This window comes from Porites lutea, chromosome 4 (genome assembly GCF_958299795.1).
Source record: "Porites lutea chromosome 4, jaPorLute2.1, whole genome shotgun sequence".
Lineage (NCBI taxonomy): Eukaryota > Metazoa > Cnidaria > Anthozoa > Scleractinia > Poritidae > Porites > Porites lutea.
Window position 1 is genome coordinate 28451631 of NC_133204.1, and position 16552 is coordinate 28468182.

At 43.3% G+C, this 16552-nt stretch overlaps 1 pseudogene; it reads right to left on the minus strand.

Moving 5' to 3' along the window:
• Window positions 1–8044: 8044 nt before the first annotated feature.
• LOC140934501 (uncharacterized) lies at window positions 8045–16347 on the minus strand (annotated as a pseudogene).
• Between the last annotated feature and the right edge of the window lie 205 nt (window positions 16348–16552).

The window sequence follows — 16552 nt, forward strand, 5'->3', positions numbered from 1 at the left end:
CAAGTGCCAGTTTTCCAGGTTTGATTCTTCTGCAAAGGTGCAATTCTGACATCTTGTCCTATTTCTATTTCTGGTAACATGCGGGAGGATCGATCATGATACCATTTCGCTTTCTGTCGTTTCAACTTCAGCTTTTCAGTAACACTTTCAGGAACTTTGGGGTATGGAAGGTTGGTAGCTGTGAGTAACAAGGTTCTGGTGCGACGAGACATCAACCTCTGTGCTGGGCTTGTTCCGATTGACTCCGTTGGTGTGTTTCTCTGGTCTAGTAGGGCTAACCAAGGATCTCTGTTGTCCTTGAGTGTCTTCTTGATTAAGGACTTAGCGGTCTTCACAGCAGACTCCACTTTTCCATTAGCTTTGTGATGATGTGGGGAGGATGTCACGTGGACAAATTCCCAGTCAAGTGCAAATTGACGAAACTCTTGACTTGAGAACTGAGGACCATTGTCGGTTACTAATGAATCCGGAATACCGTATCTGCTGAATTGTTCCTTGAGGAATTCAACCACAGAACTAGAGGTGTTCTCTTCCAATTTCTTGACTTCAATAAAGTCGGAATAGAAGTCCACAAGCACTATATAATCTTGGCTATGAAGCTTGAATTGGTCTGCAGCAACTCGACTCCAAGGGCGATCTGGAAGCTTGTGACCCTGCATTGGAAGCTTCTGATTCTTAGCTTGAAATTCGTTACAGATTGAGCATTGCTTGATTTGATCACGTACTTCAGCATTCATGCCGGGCCAGAAAACAGTGTCTCTAGCTTTACGAAGGCAAGCTTCTACTCCCAAATGGCTTGAATGGATTCGTGACTTGACCTCGGGTCTTAATAGCTGAGGGATGACAACTCTTGAGCCTTTGAAAAGAACGCCGTTGTGAACGGCCAGTTCCTCACGGTAGGACCAGTACTCACGAATCTTGATTGGCACTTCCTCTTTTTGCATTGGCCAACCGGTCAGAATAGTTGTCTTCAGGGTTTGCAAAGTGTCGTCTTGACCTGTACTTCGTTGTAACTGCTCTAGTCGTTCTGGTCTGATCTTCAGGGCTAGCATAGGGTCAAGGGTCTCTAACTTTAAAGAAAACACTTGAAATGATTCTTCTGACTTCAGGGTTTCATGCTGTGCTGCTCTGGATAAATGATCAGCCAAGAACATCTGCGACCCAGGTTTGTAGCTGACTGACAGGTTGAATCGTTGCAACCTGAGAAGCATCCTTTGAAGACGGCACGGAGCTGAAAGGAGAGACTTCTTGAAAATTGATTCAAGAGGTTTGTGATCTGTTTCTACAAAAATTTTCTCTCTGCGTGCTAAGTATTGATTGAATCTTTCACAGGCAAAGACTATTCCCAGACATTCTTTCTCGATGGTTGCGTAATTCTTCTCTGTAGGGGAGAGAGTTCTAGAGGCAAAGGCTACTGGTTGTCCGCTTTGAAGGAGGACTGCTCCAAGGCCTTTGTCACTGGCATCAGTCTGGATGGTGACTTCTTCTTCGATGTTGTAGAACTTAAGCACTGGGTGTTGAATGACAAGTTGCTGAATTGTAGCGAAGGCTTCATCATGCTGCTTTGCCCAGGTGAATTTGGATTGGCCAGTTGTGAGCTCTCTCAATGGTGCTGACACATCTGAAAGCTTCGGAAGGAATTTAGAGAGGTAGTTAACGAAACCAAGTAAAGTGAGCACTTCAGGTTTAGATCTGGGCTTGGGCATGTTCTTGATGGCAGAGACCTTTTCTGGATCTGGCTTCAATCCATCCTTTGAAATCACATGGCCCATGAATTTCACTTCTGCTTCTCGAAGCTTTACTTTGTTCTTGTTAAGCTTCAGGTTAACTTGCTTGGCTCGTTCAAGTAGGCGAATCACATTTTGATCATGGTTTACAAGGGCTTCGGAGTCAGTATCACCACAACCAACCACAAGGATATCATCTCTGATGACTTTCACTCCGGGTAGATCTGCGAGGCACTCTTGTAGTTTGCTCTCAAAAACTTCGGGGGCTAAGGTTATACCAAAGGGCATTCTTAAGTAACGATATCTTCCAAGGGGTGTCCAGAAAGTAGTGAGTTTGCTACTCTCATCATCAAGGCTAACTTGATAAAATCCATCCTTTGCGTCAAAGGAACTGAAGATTCGTGCTTTGCTGAGCTCAGGTAAAAGTTCCTCTAAAGTAGGCATTTGGAACTTAGGGCGTTGGACTGCACGGTTTAGGTCTTTTGGATCCAAACAGATTCGAATCTTCTGAGGTTTTGCAACTATCACCATACTGCTGATCCACTCTGAGGGCTCAACTGCTTTCTTGATAATGCCTTGTTCTTCCAACTCCAAAATCTTCTTCTTTACATCTTTCTGCAAGGCTACAGGCACACGTCTAGGGGAGTGCTGCACTGGTGTAACATTTTTATCAACCACAATCTTTGCGTCTCCAATGTGTCCTAGGCCACTGAAAACTTCATGATACTTGTTCAGCAGATCTTCTCTTGACAGAGGATTTTGCATTGGACTCTCGCTCATTTGGTGTAGACTCTCAGGGACACTGACATTCAAACGGATGAGTTGCAACTTTTCGCATGTGTCGGCTGACAGCAAGGGTTTGCACTTGTTTTCAACAACTTGAAACTTCAGAGTCTTCTTTTCGCCGTTGTGCTGCACATGTAATTTGCATTCACCGAGTGGCTTTAACGTTGAACCACCAAATAGCTTCAGTTTGACAGAGGAGTTGTCCATGGGTGGATCTCCTAACTGTGTAATGATTGAGAGGTCGTCCAAACAAAGTACGTTGCAGGTAGCTCCAGTATCCAGTTGACAGGCTAAGGTTGTTGTAAAATCTTCTTCAGCTGATTTGAAGAAACTGACATCTGCGAACCACTGCTTTGCTTTAGTCTGTACCAGGAAGACAGTTTCCACTTGCAGGCAGCTTTCATCAGAGCTTTCTTCGTCTTCTTCAAATTGTTGCACTTTTTTTGATGAGCGACACACGGACGCAAAATGGCCCTTTTTGTGACACTTACTGCACGTTTGCTTGAACACGGGACACTCTGTTCTTCTTGTATGACGTTGTTTACGACCACAATACTTGCATGTCGGTTCAGAAGAACTTTCGGAATTCTTATTCTCGTCTTTCTTGTCTTTCTTTGAGGATCTGAATCCATCTCTTTTCTTTCGACGATTTGTATCTACGGTTTTCTTGTCACGAAGTTTCTTGACGTCTTCGGTCTGCTTGTCTCCCGTGGCTTCGATCGTCTTCATCTGGTGCGAAGCTGTTTCGCTCGATGTGCACATTTCTATGGCTTTCTGAAGGGTCAGGGATTTTTCTCTCAGAAGCCTGACTTTGTCACCTTGATTCTTTAATCCGATGACCAATCTATCTCGTATAAACTCGTCTGTTAAAGCTCCATATTCACAGGACGCGGCTAATTTCCTCAATCTTGTGACGTAAGTTTGAACAGATTCTTCGCTTGTCTGTGAACAAGTGTTAAAAACATACCGCTCGTACACGACATTTCTGGTCGGCTTGAAATATTTTTCCAGAGCTTCTAGACATTTGTCGATTTTCTTCTTATCTTCCTCAGACAGGTTAAGGTTAAGTAGAATTTGGAGACATTCTCGTCCCATCGCTGATCGCAAAGTCGCAAGACGGACCGATTCCTCTCGCTTGTCGAGGCCTGTCGCGATTTCATAATCGCTCCATTGCTGTTTAAAAAACTCCCAGTTGCCAGCAACATCACCTTGACATTTCGTGGAACTTGGCAGCGGAAAATTTGACGCAATAAGCTGAGGATAAACTTGCGGAATAGCTTGTTGACGCTGATGGCGCGGAAATTTGCGCACTCGACTCCACGTGGTCGTTGTCTGCCGGCATCTTCTCACACTTTGAGCGGGCAATTTGCTTCGAAATTACGCACAAAAGAAGGAAACAGCATCAGTGTGCCACCAACAGCATTAACTATTCGTAAGAGGAGCTGGACTCTTCAGAAGGTAAACTTTACTTCTGACACCATGTTTCGATAGACATGTACCAGACTCAGTGAGAATCATACTAGCTTTTTAATGACCAAATATGGACCACATGAATCAACAGTAACACGTGACCTGGCCTACAACAATAATGCAATATCGCAACACAAGGCATCTGTTTAGCAATTTATACTGAAATTCGCAAGTCTTTGTATCTAAGGCAACACGATATGGCAAGCGATATTTTTTTTTCCAATTCAAAGTGTCATTTAGAAAATGAGCATTAAACTTTAGTTTAGCACTTGGTGGAGTGACGATTCTGTTTCGAAGTTCTTTATAAACAATTTTCCAATACGCTTGTTCAAGTAAAACAATTTGACCACCTATGCGTAACTTAATGTCATCATGCAAATTGAATGGTGTGTCACCTGCAGAGATGCAGGATTTCAAAGATTCCCGCCATTGAGTTGGTAGAGCGTCTATTAAAGAGACAAGCCTAAAGGCATCTAACGGCGAAAGGTGCAAGACTGTCAACTCGCTTTTGATTATAAGTTCATTTTTATTCGAGATTAAATACACAGACTTGTCACAAATACGAATAAATTTGTTGTTCCATAAGATAACGTTTGACAAGGCAAGTCCATTTAAATCCTGTGTATTTGAATTATTTATCGCAGAGCACTATGCAACACATTTTAAGAATTCTTCATAAAAGGCTGGTAATTTCATAGGCAATTTCTTCAAATCAGTCACAAAAAAAAGACTAATTTACCACCAACAGGATTCAGATAATGCAAAAGGATTGTTTTCCATCGACTCGGTTGATCATTTGCCAATTTCTTGCAGCGGCAAAGTATTCTTTGTGTTTCAATTATGGAATTTAAATGTGGGGCTTTAAGTCCTCCATCTTCGATGTCACTAATAGGTGCAGAGCGTTTAACTTTATTCTTTCCTTTCCAGATAGAATCAAGGATAATTTTGTTTGCTTCTTTCACAAATTCTTTATCCAATGATATCAAGCTCGTGCGATATAAGAAGACAGGGATATAAAAAGGTTTTAACAATTTGAATTCTCCCTATGATAGTCAGATCCCTACACCTCCAGATTTGTAGCTTAAGTTGAATGGAGCTGATTAATTCATTGATGTTTAGCTTTTGTTTTTCGCGAATGTCATAGGTAAAATGTACTCCTAAGATTTTAACTGATCGTTTAATTTTTACGTTGTTCAGAGCGGTTTCTTTTACGGCACAGGCCAGGTTACTTAGCAGCAAAAGCTCTGTCTTTTCGTGGTTAACCTTTAGGCCAGAGCAAGTTCCATAATCTTCTATAAGTTTAAGAAAGTTTCTAAGACAAAGATCATCCTTTAAAAAATCAGTCAGGGCGTTCCGCACTGTCGATCAAAAGGGCATGGGTAATATAGCTCGAAGAACATGCAAAATCAAAGTTTATTATTATTATTATTCAACATGGATACCGCTCTTGAGCTTTAGCAGTAGGCTCTATAACGAATATCGACATCATAACGTTTTGAGTTCATGGCTCAGATTCCTACTAAAGTTTGCTCAACTTCCAAAACATCTTCGGTTCTAGTTAGCTGCCCAAATAGACCAATTTAGGATACAGGCGCCTGCTTGTCTGAGAATGTGATCTCTCTATCCATTATTTCTTTTTTCATTATTTTGTTCCCACTGTTACGTCAAATGGCAATTTTTAAGGGTTTTTTTGTGTTAAACAAGAACATAAATTTATCACACTAAATTTAGTCAATCCGAAAAAGTTTTGAAAAAATAGACCTTGAACCTTCACAAATATACAAAGAAATATATCCGCTAGGACATTAGTATATTGCCCTGGTATTCATATGCTTGAGCCTCATGTTTTCGTCAGTTCGCAACGGATATCTAGGAAACTAAAACTTGCCAGTCTCACTAATAAAATTCAGCATGATAATTCGATCCGTGAAACCATATTTGTGTTTCAATGAAAGGTTTAAAAAAATGAGTATTTTTGGAAGAAGGGACCACATCACCTCCTTTGAGTGTTTCTTATAAGAAACACTGCGTCTCATGGTTGACACATTACATGACAATTGCTAGGTTTTAAACACAGTTTGCACTTTAATACAAACTGTGTGGGATATTCATTTAAAAATAAATATTCCATTGGACTTCACATGACATATTTTACCTTATCATATGGCTGAGTCTGTTTTCGCCATGCGATTGGTCAATTTGCGGGTTCCTTAACTTGCTATACGAACCAAAATTTTTAAAGAAAATGCTCTTTTCGGAGCTCTAAATCTCTTTTCATCGAAAAAAAGGTTTAAATAAAGTTATAAGACGCCTGTTAACCTTTAGGTCTTGGATGTTGACTTTGGCCTTCAACATTTTAGACTGTGTTTATTTGTGAACGAAGGCGATGAAGAAACTAACTCGTAATCTTATCGAAGAGGATTCTAGTCAGTGTGTTTGAAAATTTTATCGTAGTACACAGTTAAGCAGACGAAAATCGACTAGCAGAGATTCGAGATGTTTTGCCTAAGAAAAAATGAGTAATTTCTTCGACAAATATGATAACAAACATACCTGCACCCGATCATCTTGACAAGCTTCTTTGCCATTTCCAGTGTTTTTTCAAAGACCAACGAAAGAAAGATGGAAGCGAGTTTGAGTCAGAGACAATGTCCAGTTTTCAAAAGACTCCAGCGTCACATTAACGAGTGAATACTTACAGTGCTCTTAGTTTTGACCGAATAAACTTTAAACCCTGAGGACTGGGATGTTGACTTTGCCTTTCCAAACTTTAACCTACCTTTGCTTTAATGAGAACGAAGCTGATGTAGAAACTGAATCGTAACCTTACCGAGGAAGAGAATTCTAGTCAGTGCTTGAAAATTTTAACGCATATCACAATTGAAGACGAGAATGAACTAGCAGAAAGAGAGGTTTTCCTAAAAACAATTAACGAGCCAATCCTTCGACAATCACAACAAACTTACCTTGAAAAGCTTCTTTGCTTTTTGCAGTCTTTTTTTTTTACAAGGACAAACGGAGGAAAGATGGAAAAGACTTTTAGACAGACACAGTGTCCGGTTTCCAAAATACTCCAGCGTTACATTAAAGAGCTAAAACTTACAGTTATCTTAGTTTTGACCGAATAAACTTTTTCACTGACATGGCGAATTTGTGTTTACTTTCTCGGAAAGCCTTTGTTATGTGCTGTTGTTTTCGTGAGCCAGTAAAAACCTTCTTTTTTGACACCTGTCAAATGACTGTCAAATCGTGCGTCCTGCACTTGTTTCCGGTCCCCCAAACAAGAAGAAGCCATATAATAAACATCTTATTAGCCTAGCTTTTTGGATCCGTTTTGTAAATTACGGACCCTCCTTTTTTTTTCCATCGGTCCGTAATTTACAGTACGGACCGAAAACTCGGCTAATTAAAGGTATTTATATTGCAACTCCCTAGATTTCCTAACTGTTTCAAATGTGCTAGCCTGTTCCAGGCGTGTACAATTTCACTCGCTCCTCGCCATCTGACTGCGGCGCTCTACAATCTGAACGCCCGGAACAGGCTACTCATGTGCTGAATCTGAAGTAAATGAGGGAGAAAAATATATTTTAGCGGCACATTTGAAGTTCGACGTTTAAAATAAGTCCGCATAAAATAAAATAAAAATTATCTAAATACCAAAAAAAAATGAAATACCTCAGGGAAGTCCGTTTTAATTATCAGACTGAAGTTGTTTTTTTATTACTTCTACTCGTCATGCACAAAGCAGTACGTAAGTAATAATAATATGTAGAATGTGAACTTAATGTGTAGAATGTGAAGTAACGTTTACCTCCCTTATTTCTTACACTGTACATGGAAGCATAGCATAATTGATAATCTCGATACAAAATACGGCCTCAAGAACTCAGTTGCCTGCATGCGACTGATCACAAAATTTCCATTCCACAGGCTAAAAATAATCATGGAAAAATGCTATTGCCTTCAAATACAATTATGGTCCTGTGACCGCTTTAATATTCTAGAAAAACAATGACATCAAGGTCAAGTTAACTCCAAATTCCAAGTTCAGCCATTTTTCTCTATAATCTTTCCTTCTTGTCTTGTGTTGGATAAACGGTCGCAATCTTAGCTCTAACTGGAATATTGTCGGTATCCAGACCTGGTATTTGACCACGAGTATCAAACTCGATTTTTACTTCAGGTCGAAATATAAGACAGTGCGTGGAACCACCATAGTGGAACATTCCGAGCTGGTCGCCCTTCTTGACTTTGTCCCCCTCTTTAACAGTGATTTCGTTTGAAGAGACTTCTGACATACCGATTGCTACGAAACACATCAATCCAATATCATGGGTTATTATGGGTCTGCGAGTAATAGGAACCATCAACAAGTTCTGTTTTGTAAATGGTACCTGACACCGGGCTGTGCCATCTGTGATAGCTGGTGGCGCTAAGAAACCCTTGGTAGATGGTTCCACCATAAAATTTCTTGGCCAGCTCACTCTTGTTCAGCATAAAATACAAAGAGTACCGTTGTCTCTTAATCCAAAAGAAGTCCCTCTTTTTGACGCATGTAGCTATCTGGTAAGGCGCCGACTCACAAGCGTTTGCAACAATGTAATCATCGTCTGGAAATTCTACTGGACGAACTCCAGGACGAAACTCTCTGGTGAAAAAATCATCCCATGACTTGAAACCATAATGAGGGGCATCTGGATTGCATTTAAACTCCTCAACAAAGTTTGGCATTGCTTCCATTGCATCCTCACCAAACCAACCATGTCGAGGATGGTCAGTTAAGACATACCGAGACTCTGGAGTTGACAGGAACTCTCCCCAATAATTGAGAATGTTCTTGAACAACCTGTTGACTTTGTCGTTCAGGAAGGCAGCAAATCCAGCGGGGGTAGCCATCGGCCAGTTCAAGATAGCGCTGATTGGAAGGACAACCAATGCAGTTTTGTTAAACATTGGAGCTGTTGTCATGATGTGGTCGATTATTATTATCATCAATTGCCAGGACGGAATTTTTGTTCCTTCTGAAGAGTCTGAAAGATGATACTGATGCCAAAACATTTGATGAAAAAACATGTAGATCGCAGGGTCGGTGAGAATAGCATTCTTCAAATCTTCGATCGGTTTATGGAGACGGAGGTGTTCGGGACAAATCTAATTTTAAAATCGGACATGAAAATTATCCGAAAACTGTTAGGTTTTTTTTGATAGGGACCTGAGCACTGGTCACGTGACTTCTTTTTCCATGTGACTAGTGTGTTGATCTGTGATAGTTGTTGCGTTGTTTGTATGGTAGAGAGAGCACAGAACTTGTAAGTATTTGGTTCGTTTTTCAGTTCTATTTTGCTCTCTACCTACATGTTTTGTATTTTTGTTTTAGTTTTCACCGTTTGAGTCGAAGAAATCTGTGCTTATCCCCAACATCAGTGAAAAAAGTTCTATTGGAATTGCATGTTTTCAAGTGTGATCGATGGATGCTTCGAATAGATTGAACGTTGGCTTCGACAGTGGTCGTGGTATAAGTTTGGATTACGCTGGGTCTGGAATGGATCGTGGATTGCCCGATTTTTCGATTCAGTTACCTGTGGTTTCAACTCGGAGCGATATTTCTTTACCTTCTTGTGTTTCTACGAATGTGTTTTCACAGCCATTGAGCGCTTCGCGGGAAGGCGATGGCTATCATTTTCGTCCCAGGCCCCCGCCGACTACTCGCGTTGAATTTTTGGAATCGGATCGGAAAAGGGACTCGCGGGACCAGAGGAGTACGGCAATGCAGTGGTCGAACATTAGCAAGGAAATAGACAGTTTATTAAAAGAAATTCAGTCTGAAATTCATGTAACACTGAGCCCAGAGGAAGCTAAGAAATCTGTTGACTTGCTCTTGGAAAAATGGGACAGGCTCGAGGGACTTCATGGGAGGTACCTTGCAGGAATTAACGAGAGAAAACGCTTAGAACATGTACAAGAACGTTATTCTACTCTGAAACGTGAAGTGGACGATATTATCAATGAGTGTGAGGGTTTGTTTAGAAGACCAGACCCCCGGCATGACGAACTTGGCATGGACCGCGGACTACCAGTCTGGGATCCGAAACAAGATGTCAATAAGTCAGTGCACAGCGTTGCTACTCATGTTACCAAACATTCTGAGGCATCATCAGTTTCCTCACAGAAGAAATCACTAAAGAGGGCACTGGTCTCTAAAATGAAACTAGACTTAGCAAGAGCTAGGGCAAAGGAAGATGCAGAAGCAGCAAGAGTAGCTCATGAATATAAGCAAAGGATGGAACTTAGGCGCCTTGAAGAGGAAGCAACATTGGCTGAGCTTGAATGGAAAATTGAAATGGATAACTTGACTGAAAGTAAACTCCCCCCTGTTGTGCCTAGTGCCTTGAACACTTCTACGTTTATTGTTAACAAGCAATCACACTCCACCCCAGTTACATCTGAGTATGTTTCTAGAGATGGGTTTAACAGTCAACCGAGTGCCGTGTATGTGATATCCAGTGGAACACCTCAATCAACGGAGCCAAAGTATCCAGCAGTTTCAAGACCGTCAGACATTATGTTGAGCCACAATGAATCGTCTGTGAAGGGATTAAACACCACCACTCCCTCTGCGGGGATTAACTCGACCCAGTCCCCTGAACGTGTTAACTTCAGGAGGTCGCAGACCGTCTCCAGCATGGACCAGGCTCCCCGTGATCATGTTGCCGCAATGTGGAAAGCACAATATCTTAGCGGAATAAAGCCGACACAGTTCAGTGGTAATCCGGCCGAGTTCCCCTTTTTTCGTGAACAAGTTCGTACGCACCTCGAAAGCGACCTGCTCACTGATGCCCAGCAAGTGGAGTATCTGCCTAAATTCGTGGCGGGAGAAGCGTTAGAGGTTGTGAAGCGTAATAGAGGTTGTACGTTTAATGAGATTATGAAAACGTTGGAGGAACGTTTTGGCCAAGCGGTGAGAGTGACGCAAGCATGTGTGGAAGAGCTCGCATCTGGCCCCAAGTTGGCGTACGGCGACAATACTGGTCTTCTCAATTTCTCTGAGAACTTAAATGCAGCCACCAGGATCCTCAAGGGAGACGTTGAACGCGAGGCGAGCGTAGCGACGAACCTCAGGCGCATCGTGAACCGTTTACCTAACGACTTAATCCTGAAGTGGCAAACCGTGAACTACGAGCTCGTGAAGTCCGGAAGATCCGCTCGATTAAAGGACGTCGCTGATTTTGTGCACAAACAAGCGTCTATCAGAAATGACCCGGTGTTCGGGTTGCAGTCATTTAAGCGGGAAAACAAGAATACCAAACTTCCTCCAAAGCTTCCAGTAAAGAACACCACAATTAGTACTACCGGCGTTGATCATAAAACTCCTGCTTCTGAGAACACTGAACACTGCGGAATTTGCAAATCAAGTAAGCGTCACAAACTCCAAGAATGCCCTATTATCAAACAGTGCAAACACGTGGCAGTGCGAAGACAGTATGCGGCATCCTGTGGATTTTGTTTTAATTGTGGTCTTGAAAGGCCCGGACACGGTTCTGGCTCCTGTCCGGACCCACCAGCATGTTCAGTATGTTCCGGTCGACACATTCCTCTTCTGCACTCTGAAAGTAATTATGGTGGTCGTCGCTTCATCCCACGGAATAATAGGGAGTCTAGTGATAAGTCTGACAAGCCATTGGCGACGCCTAAATCCCCAAACAGCGAAAGGGGAAATGTCACTCCAGCTGCGAGCGGAGACAAGTCTGACAAGTCTGTGGGAAAGGTGCCAATATCGTCCGCTGCCGTTGCGACTGTGCAAGCGAAAGTGCTGTTGAACGTTATACCTGTTGTTATATCTGCTGAGAATGGTAACACTGTATCCACTTACGCCTTCTTGGACAGTGGCTGCACTGACACCCTCATTGAACAAGATTTAGTTGATCACCTTGGTATTCAAGGAACACCCGTGCAAATCGGAATTAACACGATTTCAAGTAGTAATAATGTGGTAGAGTCGAAACGTGTGTCCTTTACCTTGACTTCGGTGGATACTTCCGGGGAGAGTATTGACGTTTCGGAGGCCTATGTCCTGCCTAACCTCAACCAGTCGCGCTGTACTCTTCCGGAGCATATTGACACTATTGAGTACCCGCACTTACGTGATGTGGAGTTCCCGGAGGTTGACATCAAGAGAGTCTCTATACTTGTTGGAAACAATATTCCCTATGCACATTTACAGAAGGAAGTTAGAGTCCCTGAAGATAAGAAGAAAGGGCTCTATGGCTGTCGTTATCCCTTGGGCTGGTGCGTTTGTGGTCCTTATGGTGCCAATTGTCGTCAAGGGGTTTCAGCAAACTTTGTCTCGATTGACCCTGAACCGCGTTCTCTCATTGAAAAATTTTGGAATCTGGAGGATTACGGGACACTGAAATCAAATGAGAAACCCCTCTCGGTGGAAGACAAAATAGCCTTGAAGATAATTGGGAACACCACCCGCTGCGTGGACGGTCGGTATGAAGTCGGTATGCTGTGGAAGGAGAAAGAACGCCAGTTTCCGAATAATGTAGCCATGGCCAAGCACCGTCTAGAGTGCCTGAGACGCCGTCTTACGAAACCTGGCAACGAAGAAATGGCCGTTAAGTACCGCGAAGTTATGGATAGTTATATCAGCAGTGGGTTCGCTCGCAAGTTGTCAGAAGAAGAGTTAAACAAAGAGTCTAAAACACATTGGTATCTTCCGCATCACCCTGTAACCAGTCCTACCAAACCAGGCAAGGTGCGCATTGTGTTCGATGCAGCAGCTGAATGCGAGGGAACTTCGCTTAATAAGAACTTGCTGACAGGACCAGATGTAGCCAACAACTTGGTTGGTGTTCTCCTACGTTTCCGCCAGGGAAAAATAGCGTTCGCTGCCGACATCGAAAAGATGTTTCATCAGATACGTGTGCGTGAGGAAGACCAGGATTCCTTGAGGTTCCTGTGGTGGACAAATGGATATGATAATCCCCCTGATACGTACGTCATGCAAGTGCATATTTTCGGAGCGGCTTCCTCCTCCTGTATTGCAAACTCAACTTTGCGCCGTGTGGCCGACGACAATGCCGAAGAGTACAGCTCTAGTGTTATTACAGCTGTGAAAAGAAATTTCTATGTTGACGATGCTCTTCCCTCTGAGAATGATGAACAGTGCGCAATTCGCCTAGCCCATGACATGGTAGAACTGCTCGCTCGAGGCGGATTTAACTTGACCAAGTTTACGTCGAACTCCAAGAGACTACTAAGTGCTGTCCCAAATGATAAGCGATCTAAGCCAGATCTAAACCTTGACCTGGACGAGCTACCTATAGAGCGTGCACTCGGAGTACGTTGGTCTGTTGGAGATGATACGTTGGGGTTCGAAATAAGAAGCCTAGTTCGCCCTGAAACGAAGCGCGGTATACTCTCCACTGTTTGTTCATTGTTTGATCCTCTGGGTTTCGCAGCACCAGTGGCTTTGTCTGCACGACGCCTGATTCAAGACCTATGGAAGGCTAACATAGGATGGGATGAGCCCCTGAGCGAAGAATTTCTGTCTAAGTGGAGAGCATGGAACACTGAGTTACCCTTGTTGTCCGAGTTGTCCATCCCTCGGTCCTATTTCCTGTCGGACGGTGACCCGCGTCAATGCAGGTTACAGCTTCATGTGTTTTCAGATGCGTCAGAGATTGGTTATGGCGCATCATCATATCTGCGAAGCGAGTACCCCGATGGACGAGTTCATTGCGCCTTCATTATTGGTAAGGTCAGAAATGCACCTGTGAAATTTGTTAGTATTCCAAGACTGGAATTGCAAGCAGCTGTACTCGCAACCCGGATGTTTAAGATGTTGCGAGAGGAACTTGAACTGAACATTTCCAGGACGTATCTTTGGACTGATAGTGAAATAGTGCTGCACTATCTGAGAAACGAGAAACGAAGACTTCAGACTTTTGTAGCTAACAGAGTGGAAGAAATAAAGGAGCACACACTTGTAGAGGATTGGCATCATGTGCCAGGATCCTTAAACCCGGCAGACTATGTGTCGCGAGGAATGAGCCCGTCTTCGCTAACTGCAGACCATAGGTGGCTTCGTGGACCTGACTTCTTGTGGGAGCCGGAAACTTGTTGGCCCACAGACAAGTGCCAATTCGTACCCAATGAAGGTCTGGAGTTAAAGAAGGAAGCTCTCGTGCACTCCGTCCAACTTTCCCCTAATCCGTCCGTGACGAAGAAGGAAGATACAAGGCCTACGGCCGTCGAAAGCTGTGAAGAACCGCCCCTCCGAGTGTTATTAACTACCTGTTCAGATTGGTCCCGCCTCAGGCGCAGAATGGCCTGGCTCCTGCGTTTTGTACAATTTGTTAAGGACAAACAGAACGCCAAAACTGGACGTCTCAGTGTTGACGATTTTGACGCAGCAACTGCAGCAATTGTGAGGATTGTCCAAGGATTGGCGTATGCACAGGAGATTAAAGATTTGAAGTCCAACGGTGCGGTCAAGCCGTCAAGCAAGGTTGCGTCACTGAATCCCAAACTTGACGAAGGCGGAATTCTGAGAGTTAATGGCCGTGGTCAGCTCAAGCCGACCTCCTGTACACTCGGCCAACAAATGATTTTTCCCAGAGACCATCCGGTCGCCAAGTTGGTTGTACGTCACGTTCACCACCTTATTGGTCACTTGGGACGGGAACATGTTATTGCAAAGTTGCGGGAAGATTTCTGGATCCCTCAAGTGCGTGTATTGGTTAGATCGGTCCTTAATCGATGCCTTACCTGCAAGAAACTTAACGCCAAACCTATGACCCAGCAGATGGCACCCTTACCCAAATGTCGACTTACAGCCTATGAGCCACCGTTTTCGTTCACTGGTATGGACCTCTTTGGCCCGATTTATGTGAAACATGACCGAGGGACCGCGAAACGGTGGTGTTGCTTGTTTACCTGTTTGACCACCCGTAGCGTGCATCTTGAGGTGGTTAACTCTATGGATACTGATGAGTTCATCATGTGTTTAAGGCGTTTTATAAATCGAAGGGGAGACGTGAAAGAGTTGCGATGTGACAACGGTTCTAACTTCGTTGGGTCCGAACGAGAATTGAAGAAGAGTCTCCAGGAATGGAACCAAGGGCAGATAGAGAGAGAGCTGATACAGCGAGGCTGTAAATGGATATTTCAACCCCCGACTGCATCAAGTATGTCTGGCGTGTGGGAACGTATGGTTCGAAGTGCAAAGACAGTCTTAAAGTCCATTTTGGGGGCGCAAACTGTGACAGATGTGGTTCTACGAACACTCGTTACTGAGGTTGAGCGTATCCTTAACGGAAGAGCCCTCACAGCGAACTCGGACGATCCGAACGATCTCGAACCGCTAACACCGGCCCACCTATTGATGCAGAGGAAGATCATCTGTTTGCCTCCTGGAGTCTTTGAGAAGACTGACATTTACAGAAAGAAGTGGAGGCAGGTTCAATTTTTGGCTAATTTGTTTTGGGAAAGGTGGTTGAAGGAGTACATCCCAACCTTCCAACAACGAGGTAAATGGCGAAGAGTGCTGCCTAATATCAAACCCGACGCCTTGGTTCTTCTTGTTAACGACAACACCCCTAGAGGGCATTGGAATCTCGGCAGAGTGTTGGAGACGTACCCGGGTGTAGATGGTCTAGTACGGACTGTGAAAGTCAAGACCAAGGATGCTGTCTATGTTCGTCCTATACAGAAGTTGTGCTTGCTTGAGAACGATGTGAAAGAAGTAGATGCGGTGTAGATGCTTAGTTTAACTGTTGGGACGTTCTACGCGATCGCCCCAAGGCGGCCGGGATGTTCGGGACAAATCTAATTTTAAAATCGGACATGAAAATTATCCGAAAACTGTTAGGTTTTTTTTGATAGGGACCTGAGCACTGGTCACGTGACTTCTTTTTCCATGTGACTAGTGTGTTGATCTGTGATAGTTGTTGCGTTGTTTGTATGGTAGAGAGAGCACAGAACTTGTAAGTATTTGGTTCGTTTTTCAGTTCTATTTTGCTCTCTACCTACATGTTTTGTATTTTTGTTTTAGTTTTCACCGTTTGAGTCGAAGAAATCTGTGCTTATCCCCAACAGGAGGTGTTTATCGGTAATTTTAGTATCTACAGATCGAAGTGCACACAGGGCTGTTTCGTTATCTTCAGCTTGTGGATGAAGAGCCAAAAGGCATTTCTAACTTGTCTTTGTATTTACATTGACACTCGTGGATCACGTTGGCCAACCATTCGTCAGTAACGTTCCAGTCGGAAGGAAGCCATTGACCAAGACGAAAATGCTTACTGCTTAAGACTGATTGTGTTACGTGGAAAAAGAAAAACCAGCGTAGAAGATTTAACATCATCAGCCTGGGTACCCATTATCAAGTGTGTCTACTTTCTTAGAAAATAATAATGAATATTTTTACATTCGCGTATTGATGAGTTGAGAGTTATGCTTGCCGAATGCTCTCTAGGGTGTTTTTTCGATTATGAGACAACGCTTGATGAATTTGTTATCCAGCTGATAACCATAATGAGGCTCATATTTAGGCTAGGTGAAAGCGT